Genomic DNA, 20821 nt, shown 5'->3' on the forward strand with positions numbered 1-20821 from the left:
TGTACGAAACAGTGGATTGGCAGTCGGTACCACTCTTATATATCATGATGCAAGGTGCTGTGGTGGTTTATTGTCCCTGTAAATGCTCCTATAAGAACACTACGGTGGGTGCTCTCATTAATTTCTGGGTGCTCTCGATGGCACTGATCACCTCCTCGCAACTTTCTTGCTTGGCCACCTTGCACGATCACCGCATTCATTCTCTCTGCCTTTGCATATTGCCAGCTTGTAGCTTCACATGACCCGTGTGAAAAGTCCTTGAGGGCAGCCCAGATGTGGAGCTTCCCATGTCTGGGCAATCCAGGCCTGCCCTGGCCTGGGCTGGATTGCCTGGACGTGGGAGGCTCCACATCCGGGCCGCTCTCTGGGACTTTTCACATGCGCAGGCGAGGGTTAGCGGCAAATAAAATGCAGCGGTAGCTTTTGGGCGTCGCTCCTAGGTGTGCGCACAGGGGGGAGCAGGGGTGGCGCAATGTCTGCCTCATACATCGACTTTGTAGGGAATGGAGGGGCACTGTGATAAACCTTCACCCCCCCCGATGAAGAACCCAGCTTACAAATGCAGGTTTCAAAAGACCAAAGAATCCCTTTCTCGATTTTACGAACTTCACAATTTTACGATGTAATTCTAGTGGGGACATCACTTTGTTAAATTGGGTTTTAACTGTATTACAGTTAAAACCCAATTTAACAAGTTACAGTGTAACTTAAATAATAATGCCACCATTTCGAAAGAGCATTTGAACTTGGTTGAATAACTAAAAAATACACCATTTCAGCTGTCCAGAAGCACTTAAAAAATGCGATGCCTTATAATTGCTACTTTATTTGAGCATTCTCGGACATTATTGGTATGATTATGTTCTTTTATGCAGCATCAAATAAAACCAACAAGAACTTGCGGAGAACTAGGAAATTGAATAGAAAATCTCCAATGGATGAAAGTGGGCTGGCATATCTGCTGCAGGTTGCTTAAAGGGATACTGAACACAAATGGGAAAAAGGACTAAAACATTGAAATTTGACTCCTAAGGCGTGTCTGTTCCGATAAACAGTGTTTATTTCACATATTTTTGAACAGATAGCTGTACTTTTGGAAGATTGTGAGCGTGCATGGAGCTGTGCGTCAACGGATGTGGCATCAAGCGTGCTGGCGGCGGAAGTAGCAGCAGCAGAGGAGGGCAGCTGGTGCATGCTTTCCAGTTCTGCTACTTCCCTATCTTAACCTCCCCTTTACATCCCCTCCCCCCTCCACAAAGGTGCTGAGACTGGTTCTAGGGACTGTAGTACTGGTGTACTGGTTCATACAGTTGGAGCAGAGCAGGTTCAGAGCATTTGAGACACGGGTGATGGCTGGCGATGTTCGTGGGTAAGCAATTATGCAGGGAGCACGGATGGCACGTCAGTTTCAAGCTAGTTAAAAGCCACTTTTTCTAGTTCACGGTACGGCTTTTAGGCCTGGCAGTTTATGAAAAATGCATTAAATTCATTGTTTTTCAATAGTTTCTTCCTGAAAACAAGGTTGTGTCAGCCAATTTCAGCACCCAAACTTTCAAAAATGGGCTGAAAATCTTGGCAGCAAAAGTATCCTTTAATGCTTTAAATCAGTATACCTTTAATGCTTTAAATTTAGGTACAGAAAGTTGCAGTACATCATGGTGTAACATATTCAAAGATGGACGCGTGATGTTGCTGTTGTTATACTTTGTTTGGTTGGCTCGTCAGTGAAAGAGCATGTGGTTTCACCGTCACAACACTCCACAACACAAAGCGTTGACAGGCACATATAATCTATGCTTTGGAAATTTGTGCTATAACCAAAAAAGTGGCTGTCACTTTCGTGACATTGCTTCGGGATGGTCTGGCAGATAACCAGTCCAACTGCAGCATCATTTCGGTGATCTTTCTGTTGACACGATAAGGCACTGATGGCTTTTCTTTTCATTTGTTTACAGAGAAACGCACTTTCACATGGAAAGACAAAAAACTGGAGGACGCTTGAGCTTCACCTTCAAAAGTAGAACGTGATAGCGTAATTAGGCACTGTTCGCATCACCTTCTCATTTGCTAGCCTGGTTTCACTTCTTAGTGGACACCTACATGGTGCTGCAAGGAAAGAAATGTCCATGTGCCTGTAAATTTGCCCTTTCAAACTATCCTAGAATGCCTACTGCAAGTACAGTTGCGAAGTGCCCACTGCGACATAATTCTTCCTTTTGTGAGTTGGCTAGATACCCGCTATGCGTCCGTAACGCAACACACACACCTGCGGAGCTGCACACATTGATGCTGTTGTGTGATAATGATAATTAATTATGCCTGTGTGCTTTTTATTAGTGGTCCTTTAAACCACGCACTTGCTGCGCAATTCACATGTTTTGACGCCTGGTGCGATTCTTCGATTCTGCCATGCAATATTACATGCGTTAAGGAGACTCCTCCCACTACATGACATTCTTATAGCTTTTTTTTATGAAGCAGTTTCAAGCACTGGCGTGGCTTCGAGGTAGAACACCTCCTTGCCACACAAAAGGCCTGGTTTCAATTCTCACTCGGATTGAATATTTTTTATTCTTTATTTTTTGCATCTATCTCGAATTTTCGCTCATGGACAGTGCTGATTTTTCGCTCACTACCAATGACGCCGACACCGGAATTTCTGTGAAATGAGCTCTTTAACACTATCGCATTAATACTATTTGACATCATAATGCTTCTGGACCTGCACAGTTTGCAGAAGCAAGTTTGTTGGTGACACACGCTAACATTACAACGAAATGAGCAAGGAAGAACTTTGTAGAAAGTGTCTGTTACACATGTGACATATTGATCTCAAGCAGAACCTCTGGTCTGGATCACTGTAATTGATGAATTGGCAAAACTGAAGGAATTTTGACACATCATGTCAGCCAAAGTAGGCTTACACGTTTTGCGTATATTCTTTTAGGATGTTGTATTAGAGCGTAAGTGCCAACTGTGGGGGGGGGGGGGTTGCGCAGTATTGCTTGTGCCGCCCCAGACTGTTGGCCATCATGCCTGGCAACTATTTCATAGGGGCCTGATTATTCCTACTTCCTTTTCCTTTCAGGCTTTTAAGTTTTGAATTTTGCCTCAGTGACAGGTCAGACATTCAGTGGGAAATGCCCCTCAGACGGATTTATATGTGTAGAATACGTTGCCTGGATGAATAACTGAGGTGCCTGCTTCAGCTATGACAGGCTAAAAAAAGTCTTGAATCGCTTAGCGACACTTTTGTTTTTAGACAAAAATATGTTTGTGAATAGAAAGCATTCCCAACACAATGAGTCAGTGAATGCTTTTACAGACTTGCTCACCAAGAAAAAAACACCAATTTTTTGGATGTCTGCAAATGGGTGCCCTTTCAACCTATCGATAGAAGTGCCAAGGAAAGAAGATGGTACACATTTTCGATTGGTCAGTAAAGGTTTTTACTAGTACTTCTGTCACCGAAGAGTGACTTGAATACTCATCCAGAAAACAAGTGTTGACAAAAAATGTGTGACCCCCCCCTTCCCCAGGAAAATAACTCTGTGCCTGTGATTTAGAAGACAAAATAAAAGTTGAGGACATTTGAGCTTCACCTTCAAGAGTAGAACATGATAGTGTGATCGGGCCCCATTCGCATCATCTTCTCATTCGCTTGCCAGGCTTTGTCTAGTGCAATTCTACGCTTCCGCCACACAATATTAGATGTGTTAATTAACGGGACTCTTCGCACTATGTGATGCCTGTATAGTCTTTTTTTCGAAAGGTTTCAAGCACTGAAGTTTTGATGCCTGGTGTGATTCTACGACTCTGCTACACTGTGCCTGGCTCTGTGGTAAAACACCTGACTGCCATGCAGGAGGGCGGGGTTCGAATCCCATTCAAACCAAAAGATTTTTATTCTTTATTTATTTGCATCTATTTTGATTTTTCACTCACAACCAACGACGCTGATACCAAATTTCTGCAACAAGGCTCTTTAATGCTATCGCGTTAAAACCAGAGTGGTTCATTAGTCAAAATAGGTGATTCCCACAGAGTGTGCCCAGGTTTGATTCCGGTGGAAACTTGGGCCTTCATTTTTTTCTCACTATGCACGATAGCTGCGATGGACACCGGCAGTAGATCTCAGCTTGGGAAATTAGCTTATAACGACTTTCGCTGTAAAGATGAATTGCTTTTGCCACTGGTGAAGGGCTTAAAGGGGCCCTGCAACACCTTCACAGTAATCATTGACTAACCTGCCACTATAAGGCGAGCTAAAGTCTATCATGTGTCCATGCGATAGCGAATTAACGCACGGTACTCCTTAATACATACTACTGACGAAATACCGCGTGAGCTGCATAGTTGTGTCACGACAAAATTTCGACGTGCGAGAGAAAAGGGTACCAACCGGAATGAAATCACAGCTTGTGCACGTCGGTGTTTCTCCCATGAAGGCTGGCCCCGAGGGAAAAACCTCAGTAAAATACATTTTTACATTCCCAGCTCTCATACCTCTCGCTCTTTGTATGCATACATGAGGGGTATATGCGCAGACAAAACAATCAAATTAGGCACCCTAACAGCAAGTCAACAGTGCTAGCACATGTCACATGTAGACACATATCAAGTAGTACTACAGCAGTGCAGCATGTCTTGATGTGCGATGCTGAGGTGAAGTTGACGGTTTGGGGGTCTGAGTATGACCGCGTATGAGTCGGCCCGCAGCATCCGAGCCACAGTGAATGATCCACCTATGCCCAAAGAACATCTATCTGTGGCGCTGTGGTTATCTTTCCCAGTGGATGGGTCGTACTCGAGGCGCAATGCTTAGTGCAAATGTAGGCTTTAGTCTAGCCATGATCGCTCCTGCGCTGGACAGCCATGCTGTCTGGTGAGTCACCCTGCACACGATCACTGCACTCTTCAGACTTTGGCCCGCAGAGTGCAGTGATCAAGTGAGTAAAATTGTGTTGTGACTTGAACAGTGAAAAGCAGTTTTAATTTCACGGTCAGGCATGGAATGACAGACAAGGACAGCTTGCACGAGGAGGGTGAGCGAAGGTCAGCCGGCAAGAAAGAACATTGGGGCAGACGAGCAAGGATCGGCTACGGGGTGGATGTCGGCAGGTCGTGATCGCGGTCGAGCCGCAATGCATGAAAGGACTTTCGAGAGACATTAACGTCTGATAGTTCTTCCGCTCCCACGCCAGTGATGACCTCCTGCCGTTCACTGCCAAATACTGTGTTATGCGACACAGCCACGTCAGCTTTGAGGGTCAACACCGCCGAGCCTTGAGATTTATGTGCTTCTTTACCCCAGCACCATGGGTACTGTAACATATTGAGCTGCCAGTGTTTCAATACTTGTGTGCTCTGGCGCAGCTGTACTGAGGGCTCCTGGAGACGCACTTCTAGCACAGACTGTGCATGGCCCTGGAGTCACCGGCATGAAACGTGCAGCTCGGGCCTGTGTACCAGTCCGCTCGCTGTACAGAGTGCCGCAGCCTGGAAGCTAGGACGCTTCTGAAGTGCAGACCAGCCAGATGCCCTTGGTGATGACGATGTCACCAAGCCACCCTGCCAATGGCTCGCCTCCATTTCCCTTTAATCTTCAACTGGACCGCCACCAATGCGCAAGGCAATGGGTTTGATTCCCAGTGTTGCCACGTGCTCATCAGTATTCCTACAGGTGAGAGAGATGCCCAACCTAGCGCTCGGTAGTTGAGCACTTATCACATGAATGTGGCCTTTCCTCCCTCCTCCTCCCCATGACCGTATGCTGTGCTCCTTTATAGGCTGCAGGAAGTGGTGTCCTTACTAACATCAAGCTACGGTCTCTTGTCAGTCACTTCCGGGCTCCGTGTCATCACTGACAAACTGTGCGACCGTCTGTCAGTTTAGTTGTGCAACTGGCAGTGCACCAAATACATACGTAGGGCTCATACGCGCAGTGACAGAGCATGCTAACCATATCGATACTTGAATGGATTGAAAAATATCGACTTCACAGAGATCACTCCTTCTCAGATTTAGCTTTGTCATCAGCAGGCCTTGTTTAAATTACATGAAAATATTGTTTTTCAATTACTTGATACCACCAAGAGCAACGCTTCTCCATGAATTTAGTCAGGTAGTAAACGAACTGAGCTATATGCCACCAGCAACTATTTTAATATGTTAAGCAAGGGAGTAGGGCAATCGCGATGCATGCACGATATCAGGACTGTTTTTGTGAGCGAACGACACCCTTTCAACACGTTCTTTAGTGTACGCTGCTTTCCTGAAAAGCATAGGTATTTCATAGGGAATATTAGCCGATTACACACTGGGCCTTTGTTGCCGCAACGCCACTTCACGCCGTTCAAAGAGTAGTAAGAGGGAGTAACTAAGAGGGAAGTCATGCATGGACACATGCATGTTGTCCTAATTTACTGATGACTTTCGCTTAACAGGTACCCTGTTAGCAGCAATGTACAACAGTGGTGAATGAAAACAGCGAGGAAGAAGACTTCAAAAATAACTAAAGCGCTTTCGCTTTACAGTTCTGCTTACCGATTCAACGAGCCAAGTATTCGACGCTCCATCGCGAAGTCTTTGGGCGTTGTTTTCAATGAGCACATGAAATGGGATTATCATACAGAATTTTATACAATAAGCTCTGCAAAGTCTTAGGTGTCTTGAGAAAAGTCAGGGCCTATTGCCAGTTCCTCAAAAGCTTCTGATATTTAATGCGCTCTTTACATCACACCTGAGTTATTGCAACTAATTTGGGGTAATGAACAAAGCAATCTATTAATAATCTTATTATCTTACAGAAAAAAGCGCTACGTTCTGTTGCTAAACCTCCCTTTAATGCCCATACTTCACAAATATTCGTTAAATATAAAATAATCAAATTAAACCTGCTCTACGAATATTCCTTAGTAATCTCTTTAGATCTGATACCATAAAAGGTCGCGGCTATATACGTAGTCTAGCTAACTACAATTAAATCCTTCGACGCGCCTAAACCGACATTCCGAACATTGGCATGTGCTGAGACCGCGCACAAATTTGGTTTTGAGACATGCAATATTGCTTGCCGAATACACTAAATAAATTAGGAATTAATTGTGAAAATGTTCGTAAGCTCTCTAATACTTCTATTTTAAATTGCTTTATTAGTTATGTGTGTAGTATTATTTGCTGTTTTGTATACTTCTTTCTCCGATGTATAGCATGTGCGTTGCTGGGTGTATAAGTTTGTATAAATTCTTTGTTCCGATGCAAAGCATGTGCATTGCTGGTTTAAACTGTCTTGTGGTTTACTTTGCTTTTGCCGTTTGTGTTGTCACAGTGAACATGGGGATGTGGGGCTTTGTCAAGCTGTTTTATATACAGCTTTTTTTCCCTGTCCCGCCGCTTACTGTACAACTGTACGTGGTAAATAAACTCAACTCAACTCAACTAGATTGCCCTCCGCACTGTGTTCCGAGCCAAGCCTAATACGGTTCATCAAAACTAATGAACAGATCAAGCTCGCCTTGCTTGTTCGCCTCAGGTTTATGACTAAACGTGTCGGTAATGCACTATACACTCACACACACACACACACCACATATGTATATATATATATATATAATATATATATATATATATATATATATATATATATATATATATTGTGTGTAGTGTGTGTGTAGAATGCCTTGCGGGTAGCACTCACTAAAAAAGAAAAGATGCCTTTACTAACGTTTCAGCCGTGACACCGCCTACGTAGGTCAGTGTCTTGCGAAGCCCATGCCACAGCCCAAACGTTATGGAATGCATTTTTTTCGGGTGTTTGATGTGTGCTACCTGGAAGTTCATTCAATGTAGAAAGCGCCGCGCGCATGCGCCGTTGCTCGACATGCGTTCACAATAGTAGTCGCGAAGGCAACGCCACCTCTCAACGTCAACTCATTTTACTCTTTTATAAGCACAGAATAAATCGAGAATGCCTAATACCATGCGGATTAATTTTAAACGCATTTTTTTCTTTAGTAAATAGCAGCGGACTGCGTACAGCATTCTGCACATCTCATTCGTGCACTATGAAGGCTTGCCCGTCAGGCAACGCGACATGCCGTTGTGACTTTCAAAGCGCAATTCAACAATACAAATCCTAATCATATGGTGAAAAAAAAGCTCATTTATGTCACTGTAATTCATAGCCAGGGTCTGTGTGACAATTTCGGTTGGTTGTCAGTCCCTTTAGGAAAGCACATCGCGAATATATAAGTGATAGAGTAAGTATTTACTCTAAAAAGGCGTGACCTCACTCATGCTACCTCATGTTCCACGATCCCAAATATTTGTCCATAAGTAAATATTGAGAAGGTTATTGTGTATACATATTTCAACTTTCTCACTATCAAGGAGGTAATTTCCGCGTCACTACAAAATCAGCCCTAAATGGTGGCTCTGCGCTAGGGATGGTCGATTAAAATTTTAATCGATTAATCGTTAATCGTTAGTTGTTTTAGCCTTTAATCGATTATTGCTTTCGGTGAAATGTTTTAATCGATTAATCGATTAATCGACAGTTTTCATGGGTGCTTTAAAACCGATATCTCTTTGCGTGAGAGGCATCGTTCGTGTTTGATATGGACCCAAATCTTTTATCAGACGCGCTGACGATCGAAAATTCCCACTTTCGAAAGTGTCGACGACGGGCCCCTTGTGTCCAGTGTGCGAAAATTCCTACTTCGCACACTGGGCACAAGGGGCCCGTCGTCGTTGGTTGATGTCGTGGATTCAAGCATCTGTGGCCATCATCCCTGGACTGTTTTGGCAGCAGGTCGTATTTTCTCGAAGCCTGCCTACTCGAGCTCATCGAAAACTGGAGGCGCGTTCGGGGACCACACTGGTTGGAAAGTCGCAGCTGAAACATGCAGTGTGGCGGAGGGTGAGGAAAATCCCGAGAAAGGTAAAAGAGAGACGAGGATGAAGATTAAATAGGCTCGCTCTCGTAAGCACGCTTTTTCTCGGTTTGTCGTTTAAATTGTGGAAACCCTACATAGACATAATTGGGGACTCCGCGACTTCTTGAGGTCACTCATAGAGATACACAGAAACATATTGCACAGAGCATGGACAGGCAACTGCGGGAAATAGAGTGACGTTCGCCTCCCGTAAATAAACAGACCTTTTCAACTTTTCAGTCGTGCGTACGCGAACTGAGCGCTATTTGTTGCATTACAACATAAATTTCGGATTCCTTCTTTCTTGTCACAGCAGAAGATGGGGCCTCTAGCTGAACGTATTTTCCCTAAAATGCGACTCTATAAGAAGTGCCAGGGTCACTTTCATAGTAATGCACTGGATTAGACGCGAACCGACGCGTGAAGTTGCGGATTACATAAACGGCTATAAGACCCTTTTCACAATTCGCGAGTCCGCATTCGTGCGCTACATTTTCTCTCAACTAATGGCAGCAACTTTCGTGCTTCAAGTGGAGACGAGGTCGTAGTTGCACGTGCTGGCGTTTGTCTATTATGCGTGTTCGTGTCAAGAGAGCCGAGCCTACATTTTCGGCTTCCCAGCGCAAGCAAACCGCTCTTGAACACACTGTTTGAAGAAGTCACTAGCTGCCATTAATTGGGCTAACTGCATCGAAGGAAAGCTAGCTGAACAATTATGAAAATGGTATATACCCTATAAGACGGACAGTTGGGCTAGTTGGTACATAGCATAATAAAAAATGGTTACTTGCGTCCTTGTCTTCTTTACGCTAGCAAACGTGTCTTATTATGTATATACGGATTACCTAATGCTCTCCCCATCACCGTACTTCATCACTCGTTTTCCCCCGTTGCGTTTTCCAATGTGCAGAGTAGAAGGCAGGGGCGTGCTAGCTCAGGCCACCCTCTCTGCCTTGTAATATATTTTCTCTCTCTCTCTTTCATTGGTAAACAATATTTTATTTACTAAAGAGTATAACAGAAGGACACTAAGAACCAGTGAGTAAATAAGCAGCGCATATTACAATGCCGCACTTACACAAGAAACGAGTAAAATCTGAGGGTTGAATAAATACAAAGAAAGTTGCGACTGACACTACAGGCGACGAAAACTACTCGTTTATCAAATGTAAGGATAGATGCCTTTATGCAGCAACACGATGAAACATCGCGGCCAAAAACGAACACGAACAAAATAAGCAACAAGACGATGCGCTGGCACGTATGAAATTTACAGAAAACAATAACTTCTCTTTTGAAAGTTGGCGAATCCACGTGCTGCTTACTTTCTCAACAGTCCCCTTTGTTTTGTTTCATGGGGTCGCTGCTCCGAACCACATGCATTTTTCTACTGAGCGAAGAAATGTCAGTTGCCCGATGGTGCTTGGGAGACAACCTACACCTCCTTTGGGTCGCCATACATCCAGCATGCGATAAAAGGCGCTCGAATGCTACTGACGTTGCAGGAGAATTGCAAATACTCCATTGCAACGTCAAACACATGATCTAGGCAGTTCGCATGCTGTGGTGCGGCGATCGACTACAGGGTTAATATAGTATGTCTTTAACTGAGGAAGGCAATTGGTTCATCGGATCGTCCTCAGTGCAACTGGTGCAACGCAATTGCGTAAAAGTGCGCGTGGTGCGCGATCGACGGCAACCAGCTTAAGGGAGAGGAGGTGAAGGCAAGTAGTGGCAGTAGCAGCAGTAGACTTTGAGCCGGAGAGAAGCGGGCAAGTTCATTTCTGCCTCGATGTGGTGGAGCCTCCTCCTGCCTGGGCTTGAAGCTTGGGGGAATGCTTGGAGTTGGACGCCGTACGGGACGGAGATCAGGGCGAGTTCATATCTTTCTCTACGGGTATGGCCGCCGCCAGCTCGGGGCTCGTTCTGCTAGCGCAGAAATATGCGCTGTAGTGAAAGCAGTGAAAGAGAGGCGATGTGCACGGCATCTGCGTCTTCAGGATAGCGCGCGTCGCAGTCATGCGCTCCGGCCAAGGGGCGAGGTTAGGGGGCGGGATTGGAGGGTGCCGTAATCGATTAATCGAATAGTTTTAATCGATTAATTCGATTAATCGAGAGGCGCAAATCGTGAAGATTAATCGATTAATTGTGGACCTTTAATCGATTAATCGATAATCGTTCATCGATTTTACCACCCCTACTCTGCGCTGTACAGCACACGTGTGCGCTGTACAGCACAGAGCCACCATTTAGGGCAGATTTAGGGCCTAATCTAAGAAAAAAATAACATGTTATCAGATTGACAGGAATTGAATTCTTTGACCTATTTCCACTCAGACATACCTGAGAGGGAATACCATGTCTAGAGGGTGTTTTCTAAAACGCGTGCATCTATGATAGCACTGTGCTATCGATGCGCATTAACCAGACTTCACACCTGTGTGCAGATATCCCTATTATAAAGTCGAGGCTACATGCCAGTTATCGTGTCTTCTGAAATATTATTGATTTTTCTTAGTCGCTTTCGCGCGTATTTCTATTGCAACTTTTATGTTGCAGTAAAATTTAATATTGAATTATATATTTCTTACTATCTATTTTACTATGATTTCCTTATCTACAATAGAGACAAAACTACCCGATACAGTGGAAGGGACTTTCAAGGTGGGCCTACACGTTTGAGCCAAAAAAGAATCCCAACCAGGAATGTCTTCGCAGCTTTTGACATTCCTATCAAGCCAGAAGATTCCAGGATTCAATACGCGGCTGATGTTTTGCATCATGAAGTACAAAAAAAAGCTCCGGTTTTGAAGACCCTCGAGCGGAGCTGTAATCATTCTATTTGACATGGGTCATTTTCCGTTGGGCTTTCAGAGGAAGAAGACTACTGCTTGAAAAGCAGTATATATTATGAGAAAAAGCAGAATTTCGCTAGGCTTTACCTGGCTAAAGACTGGTATTTTTCAGTCATTGCTACGAGCGAAAAAACTACTAATCAAAATTCCTGTGCGCATAAACACCATTGTTCTCTTAAGGGAACCTCCTGGAAGAAAGGCTTAAGATTCATTTGGAACGCCTGCACATCTTCGTGGCAACAGAAGGAGCTCCACTCACAACTGAAGAAATTTTCATATGATGGGTGAACGAAAGAAGGGGGAATTAAAGGGTACGCTTTTCTCTGATGTGTCTTGTGACCCGTGGTTGAGCAAGGTCAAATGCATTTTGTTATTCTACATCAGGAGTGATACAGAATAAAGAAGTGATTCTGACAGATTGTAGGAATAGTTACTATATTATGTTGCATTAACAATCGTTGTCAGCGCAAAAAAACGCCAAAATTCGCTCTTCTGAATTTCTTTGTGCTGATCAAAGTGGACGATTGGGCCAGTAGGTGCTTCATGATCGACTTTGTGCTTGCTGTAGTGCAAGTTGAAAGAGACTGCGCCTACAGAACATGAAAGGAGAGCTTAAGGCGAACTTCCAGCCCATTAGGGTAACCTATTGGTGTATCTGCGCCAACAGGATTCAAGACAATCACCTCGAGCATATGAGTCAGTCGACCATGAGAAAAAAAGGGAAAAAAGAAAGAGAAAGAAGAAAAGAAATGCAATTAGATAGATAAGTGTCTTTTTTAGCGGGATAGACGGCCTGATCTAGAGATTATTACACCAACACGTCAGTCGTATATGTTCTACTATATGTTCATTCCTAACAAAAAAACTAACCAAGTTCACATTTTCCGGTGTACAAGATCATCCTTTCACGACTGTATCATTTTTGCACACCCGCTTTTGACGGCCCCAAGCTTGCGGTGGCAGCCACATTTCAATAAGAACTAAATGAAAACAAATAAAAACTATCTTTAACTTCCTTTTTTTTACTCTCATTCCTAGCGTTCTCAAATTTATCCAGTTCTAATTTGAGGTAACGCAAAGGAGCAAAACAGCATCACCCAAGTGGTACACCAAGGAAATTTGGTAATTATGCAACCGCAATATCCTGTTCGTACCCAAACATAATGGTTCCCGATAGCTGAAAAAAGAAACTCGGAAAGCAGCATGCTGCTTCAATATCCCACCGGTAAGGCAGCGCAAGAAACTAAACAAACAAATAAAAGCACGATTCTCTTGATGCATCGCGGGCGCGTCTATAACGGCCAGACATTTGGCGTGGCACGTCCTACAAAAACTGCCGATTCATTGCCAGTCGGCGCCGTCGAGATAAACGCCGACACACAGCGCTCTCTTTTCTGCGCACTGAGGTGAAGCGACAGTCTTGGGGCGTGCGTACTGTTTCTTTTGATTCTCTTTTATTTAGTGCCGCGGTCACTGCATACGTCATGGCGGGACTTTGAATTCTTTAAGGTCGATACGCCACGTGGTGTCGTTCACGCGAACTAGGCCGCTGGTGTCCAGAAAAGCTGCATATATCGTGTGTTCAACGCGTCTTTCAATTCCTATAACGGAGGGATCTGCAGTGTGCTTTTAAAAATTATTCCTAACGACTGCGCCTATTACTCTCAACATAAGATTGCGCAACGTATCTGCGTCAGTGACGACCTAATGCAGCATCACGGCTGAAAATTGTTCAAATAGGCAAACGGCTACGTAAACTCCATTCGTCGAGCATAACCACTGCCTGTGGAGCTTTCAGAAATGCGTCGTCTTTGAATCAGAGGCTGGGTCCGAGCTAGTTGGTACACTGAAATTATGAAACCGTTAAGCGAACGAAGACGGGAACAAGAAGACGACACACAGAGCGCTTACTTCCATCTGATATTTATTGCGACACAAAAACGCCGTATATGTAGTCTCTTCACTCATGAAATAGTTACTGCGCATGTTTGAGAACTGAGCTATCAGTTTCTCTCTTATTTCTACGCTCTCTCTCTCTTTTTTTCTTTTTCGCGCTAACGATTAGAGGCTTTTGTTAGCGCGCGCATGGAAACTGGGCGACACAGAAAGAGCACTTAATATCACGCAAGCATTTTTTTTTTTAACAAGGATCATAAAGACGCTCCCAAAGGCAAAATCAACAGGGATGAAAGGTGACGTACGAAAAATGAACAAGAGTGTAACAAAAGCTGGCCAGCATAAATGAACAGGAATGAAAAACAAATGCGGCTAAACGATGGAGGTCGTCTAAAGATAAAACGGTATAAAAACAGAAGTCGTAAGAAGGTAAAACAGTATAAAAAAAGAGTATCTTTAAAAGGTTAAACCTAAACAGTAAGAGCAAAATTAAGTAAAAGTCACTGGTTTTGCAAAAACGCCAGCTCTTTCTTCGAAAGCGATACAGAGGGCATAATAACACAACTGGGTCCGAGCTGTTCTATACATGATGCCTCATAAATTTCCCGAGCAATCTGGTCTCGGTATTTCCTGATGACGACAGTCTGGTCAAGAAAGGCAACCATTGTGCAACTGCAAGTTGCACAATGTAAGGCCATGTTGCTGCCTGACTTTTGCTTCAAAATGTTGGCATGTTCTCGTAAGCGATCATTGATGCATCGACCAGTTTGGCCGGTGTAAACACGTCCACATGAGAGCGAACCTTGTACACGACTCCGCATTTGCAGGACACAAACCGCCTGGCGTGTTTCTTGCTGCATACGTCAGGCTTTTCGTTGCTCACGTTCACATGTTTGCACAGGCCTCCAAATTTGTTGGGGGCGGAGAACACTACCCTGACACCTGCGCGTCCTGCTGCCTTCTTAATCCTATGGGTCACTTGGTGTACGTGCGGAATAAGAGCAGTTTTTGTCCTGTCAGTGTTTTTCCAAAGCACATCACTGGTTTTCTTGAGCTTGTGCAACAAGGTTTCAGCAAGATCGCATAGAAGAAACTTCGGATATTCAGCTGCTTTTAGTCGGTTGATTTGAGAGGCAAAGCTTTGGGGAATCTGGTGAGAACACGACTTCATGAGTGCGTTCTTCATGGCGGCAAAGCAACGGCACGTTTAACTTGCTTCGATGGGTTGGAGGCGTAGGGAAGTAGGCGTTTCCTCGAACGGGGGGCGTAAATCCAACAGGCATGTGCTGGGATAAAGTGAAGCTCGAGGTCGAGGAAGCGGATGCGACCATCCTCAGGAAGTTCATTAGTAAGAGTCAGTCCTGGGAACGCCTTGCAGAACCTCAAGAACAAATCTTCTATTTCGTGTGTGGCGTTCTCGGTGGTCCTCTTGAAAAGTATGCGGAAGAAAATCGTCAACGAAGCGGAAAACTTTGACGACAGTGGGCAACCCGCTGGCCTCGAGGTCTCGGTCGAACTGAGCCAAAAGGAGATCGCTCAGCACTGGAGCGACGCGAGAACCAATGCAAATGCCGGCCTTCAGCACGAAGAAGTTGTCGTTGTGGTTAATCACAGTCGATTCCAGGTACTTGAACAGCAGGTCATTGAACCTTTCAACAGAAGTGCCGACAGTGTTCTGGAACTGAACGAGCTAAAGCGCTCGATGCCTGCCTGGACGACTCTGGCAAGTGCAGTGTGAGGCAGCGAGTAGTACAAGTCTCTGATATCGACCGAGCGCTCTTGTGTGTGTCTTCTTGTTCTCGTCTTCGTCCGCTTAACTGTTTCGTAGCGTCGTCTTTGCAAGCGCATTGAACCTTAAAATAGGCCCCGCCACGGTGGTCTAGTGGCTATGGCGCTCGACTGCTGACCCGAAGGTCGCGGGATCGAATCCCGGCCGCGGCGGCTGCGTTTTCGATGGAGGCGAAAATGTTTGAAGCCCGTGTACTTAGATTTAGGTGCACGTTAAAGAACCCCAGGTGGTCGAAATTTCCGGAGCCCTCCACTACGGCGTCTCTCATAATCATATCGTGGTTTTGGGACGTTAAACCCCAGATATTATTATTATTAACCTTAAAATAACATGTGTGGTTGTACGTGCCGAAACCACGATATGATCATGAGGCACGCCGTAGTGGAGGAAATTTTGACCATTTGGTGTACAGTGCGCGGGCCTCTAGCACTTCGCCTTCATCGAAATGCATGCGACCGCCGCGGCCGGGATCGAGCCCGCGGCTTGCGGGTCAGCAGCCGAGCACCGTAACTCTACCACCGAGACGGACAGCACATTGAATCTTAAACATCTGGCAAAGCTTCAGAACACACACACCACAGATTTGGCAGCGGTTTAGAACAGCTTCAACAACTTCCTTGTATTTTTTACTCGCAGTCATTTTTTTTCATTATCTTTATATCATAACACACCGCGGAAACGTTGACTGTCGCACTTCACTTCATGTTTGTGAATTCAGGTACTTCATTTAATCCCACGTAAGGATCTAAATTGAACACTATTGTTGGGATGCTTACATACCAAAAACACGATATGATTATAAGGCACGCCGTAGTGGAGAGAATCCGGGTTAATTTTGACCGCCTGGTGTATTTATACAACTAAGCCTAAGCATATGGGTGTTCTTGCATTTCCCCCCATCGAAATTGCAAGCTATAGAATAACAATAACGTTTTCTGCCCTGAAGTTTCGTGCGTTCAGCTTCGGTGCGTTATTGAAAGTAAAATTAAGGTAGTTTTTCGTTCAGGTTGCGTGCAAACAACAACGTCCGGATGGCGTACAACGGTTATATAAAGTTTGTTGCGTGTTTCTAGTTTTCTCATCCCCCCCTCTTTCTTCATAATCGAGAATTGGTCTTGCGTTCCTCGCACTTTTATCCGACCCCTGCAATGGTCTAAGACGGTGGCCGTTTCGCAAAATAAAAACCATCGAAATCTTGCAGCCGGCTGGCATGCTTTCGCGAAAAGTTCAAGGCCTGTTCTTTCTCTTCCGCATGCAGGGCGCTAAGCGCGTTATTAATCCGCTTGTTTTGTTTGTTTTTTTCACCTCTCCGCGCACTCGCTAATGTGATACGGATCACCGAAGCTTCGTTTATCTTTCTTATTTATTCTTACCAAAAAAAAAAAAGATAACAAAGAAACGCGCATTCCGGGGAGCTGCGCTATTTTCGATCTGCGCCTATTCATAAAGAACTTTCAAGTTGGCGCAGGCCGCTCGCACCGGGGTATTTCTTAGCGCGCACGGAGCCCACGTGAGGCCGACCTTTTATATTGATCCTCGAGTGCGCCTCTGTTCATTCGGCCGGATGCGCTCTACTGCGAGCTGTCTCCGAGCGCTAAGCGGCGCGTGCCTTGCACCGTAGAATGGCACGGCCCGAGCGACAGCACTTGACGCGCAATGGACTCGGGCGCAATTACGTAAGTCGCTGTACGCAGAGGAATTAAATGTTGGTCGAGTTTCGATTGCTTCCTTTTAGGGCAGCGTGGGAGTGAGATAAAGAGAAAATGGCGCGGAAAGAAGGTCGACACGATACATTGTTGATACTTGATCGTTTTGCTTTATTCGATATAGAACGGAATACATGCAAGTATGAATTCAACGTGTGGGCGCCGATCAATGACAAAGAAAGTCAGGACCCAAGAGGCAAGCGCCACAGGCAAGCCTAATCAGCATGTATGTATTTTTGCTTGGCGTTGCATAATGCAGGGCTCACAGGCGCATCTGCTTCCATTTATATGTGATCGTTGTGGATCTATACTTAGAAAACGGAAATATATATCTTCTTCAAATTGACTTAATCATTCAGATTCTCTTTCTTATGATCTCGCATTATGTTGGGAGTCTCTTACTTGTCTCATTTATGCCTGTCAAGAGGCACTGTACGCGCGCATAAAGTGTCGCAAGCTTTTCAAAGCCAAATTCCCATCCGTTCTTTATCAAGCAGATTGTCAGTTCTACATTTTCGAGCCGCTTATTCTCTCGGCATATTTCGAAAAGCCGTTCTATTTCTTAGTTGCGTAAATACGCTTAAATGTATGCGACTGTCAGCGTTTGGCCATTACCTCCTTCGGTAATCTTGAAATACTTGATGCGACTAAGCCTCAACCACAGATATTTGACGTCATCGCCGATCCCATTTCGTGCGACCGGATGAAAACGTTAACAAAAAAAATATGGACATTCGCCGTGCCGATTACGTCGACGTCAGTGAGTGATGACACATAACACACCCATAGGGCACATTAAAAAAAGTACAGCGTGTACACAGTGCCTTTATTGTAATGTATACACGTCACCCTTCTCCCTATCCCCCCCGTCCCCCGCTGTTTTTTAACTTAGCAAATTGTTTCTTGTCCGACGAACCAAAAAAACTATCGTCATAAACGGGTATGTGCCACAGAAATTCGGTTAATCCCACTACTCACCACTGGTCCTATAAAAATGAAGAAGGCAACACTTAGCCCAACAACAAATGGTTGTGAAGCGACAGAGCCGAATACCCCGAGTACAAACAAGGAGGGAATACTCGACAACGGGAAAGGCAAAGGCGGCTCCGAGAAGACCCCGAAGAGATGGAATTGGCCTACGCCAACGACAACGTGCCCGTAAATCTACGAGAGGTGCGAAAGCTTGGTTTCCGCGCGAGTTTCTGTCTCTAGAGTTTGGACATCCGTGTCGTGTCTGTGACTGTCTGTGGTTTAACTCGAACCTCTCTGTACTGAGAATCAACGTAGAAACAACCTAGCATCACGTAGCTAATGCCTAGCAACAACCTAGAAGCAACCTAGAAAACGCCTGCATCACCTAGCTAAGGCGTAGAAACAACCTAGCAGCACCCAGATTAGTGTTCAGAATCGTCCAGTTTCGCTGTTTCAAGCCTTGCGCGGCTTAGTGCAAGCTTCGCCGTTTTTTTTTTTTTATTAAGTTTGACAACACGTGCATTTGTACTGTTAAATTCTAATATGCGGTTATCGTTGTCTGGTGTTGCCGTTCTATCCGTCCCATGTCCACGATGCGCAACGAATATTTCAAACGGGCACACGGGCGTTTGATAAACATTATGACTATGCTCATCATCATCAGCCTGACCATGGCCACTGCAGGGCAAAGGCTTCGCCCATGTTCCGCCAATCAACCCGGTCCTGTGACTGCTGCTGCCGCGTTATCCCCGCAAACTTCCTAATCTCATCTGCCCACCTAACTTTCTGCCTCCCCCTCGCGCGTTTGCCTTCTCTTAGAATCCATGACTATGCTGAAGAGTCGCAATTATTGTAATAATAATAATAATAATAATAATAATAATAATAATAATAATAATAATAATAATAATAATAATAATAATAATAATAATAATAATACTTTATTGACATTTGGCACAGTAACAATGTAATACAAATTTGGCCTGCCATAGCCTCATTGAGCTTGAAGGGCAGAGCCGACAGACAGCAGACAACAGGAATTCATTTATCTAGGACCACTCAAATGCAGACACCCTTTTTTTTATCTTTTCGCGCATACATGCAAACAATAGACGAGCGTGTACAGCAGTGCACGAAGAAATAAAACTGATGGTAAAACATATAACGTCACCTAGCCTTACACGAGTTGACCATTCGTACATGCAATGGCAAAAATACAATAATAGAACACCATCAAATTTTCGGTGAAAGAGAGAGAAAAAAGCGGGAAAACCATGAAAAATAAAAGAACACATGATAAAGCAATGTAACATCATTCTAACCTGTAGAGAAAAAAAAAGAAAACAAAAGTTCCAATGCCTTTAATACATCAATAGCTATTGGTGATAATAACAGTACATATATTATTGGTGATAACATTACAGTGGAAAGTGTGAACTTATTGTTAAATTCTGTGGTTTTACGCGCCAAAACCAAGATCTGATTATAAGGCACGCCATCGTGGGGGACTCTGTCAAAATTTTGGCAACCCGAGGCTGTTTAACGGGCATCTAAATCGAAGTGCACGGGTCTTTTAGGTCTTTCTCTCCGTGAAATTTCCACGGTCGGCAATCGAACCTGCACCCTCTTGCTTGCTATCGACACGTTGTCCGCTAAGCCACGACGGCGGGTATAGCTATCATTTTACAGCGAAGATGTCTTGGTCTACCTTGTTTCGTCTTACAACTTTTGTTGGTAATGAAGGGAAGGCTACGGGGGCGGAGCTACTGCACATGTACTGCTCCGCGAAGTAGTCCGGTTCGGCGCGTGTTTCGAATTTAGTTTTGGTTTGTGAACCTTCCGTACCTCCTGTGATGGCTATTTGATTATTCGAGTGACCGTCACAGGCTTACACAGCCATTTGTTAGTAAAATTCGCCACAAGCTCCCTCGGCGAGTCGTCGGAAAAGCTGGAGGGTGACGAGCGCTCACCTGAAGACTACGACGCCATTTTGACTGTGAAGTGCACGTAAAAGGTGCGACGCTTTCACAGGTGCAAAAGCGCGAAATGACACTGCATAAAGCAAAACAAATATAAATTTTTCCTTGGTGCGCACTGACCATCTTTTCAAACAGCGCCCCGTAGAAAATAAAGTAATGTTTTTTTTTTTTTTATTCTCACGCAGAAAACACGGACGCAATTGTAGGACTATAATCTTCACGGTAGCGCACGCAGAGTTCGGCTCTCTAGCCTTCCCTCCATTGCCAAGAAAAGTTGTCCGCGAGTATAGTAGTAGTAGTGGTAGTAGTAGGCGTCACACAGGTCACGTGACGAGAGAGGGAAGTGAATAAAGAAATAAGACGAAATGGTGATGATGGTACTCGAAATGATCATGGTGCTGATGATGCTCGGAACGTGTAAGCGCGCGTATTTCAAATCTAGCGGCGGATTTATGAGACCACGTGATCTCGCTAGCCAATCACATTCATTCACGCGCTTACAGCTTCGCTGACCGGCGGCTTCCACGGCGTGGAACTGACTGACTTCTTTTTTTGTGCGTGTGTGCAAAACCATGTCGGGTGGTTCACGCAATCGCTCTTCAAAAAGAGGACTGCATATAGGAACAGGCATTTCGACCAGCGGCTTTGTATTCATGAAGGCAAGCTCGCGAAGCCCCAATGCTTCTTT

This window comes from Rhipicephalus sanguineus, chromosome 1, assembly GCF_013339695.2.
Source record: "Rhipicephalus sanguineus isolate Rsan-2018 chromosome 1, BIME_Rsan_1.4, whole genome shotgun sequence".
Classification (NCBI taxonomy): Eukaryota; Metazoa; Arthropoda; class Arachnida; order Ixodida; family Ixodidae; genus Rhipicephalus; species Rhipicephalus sanguineus.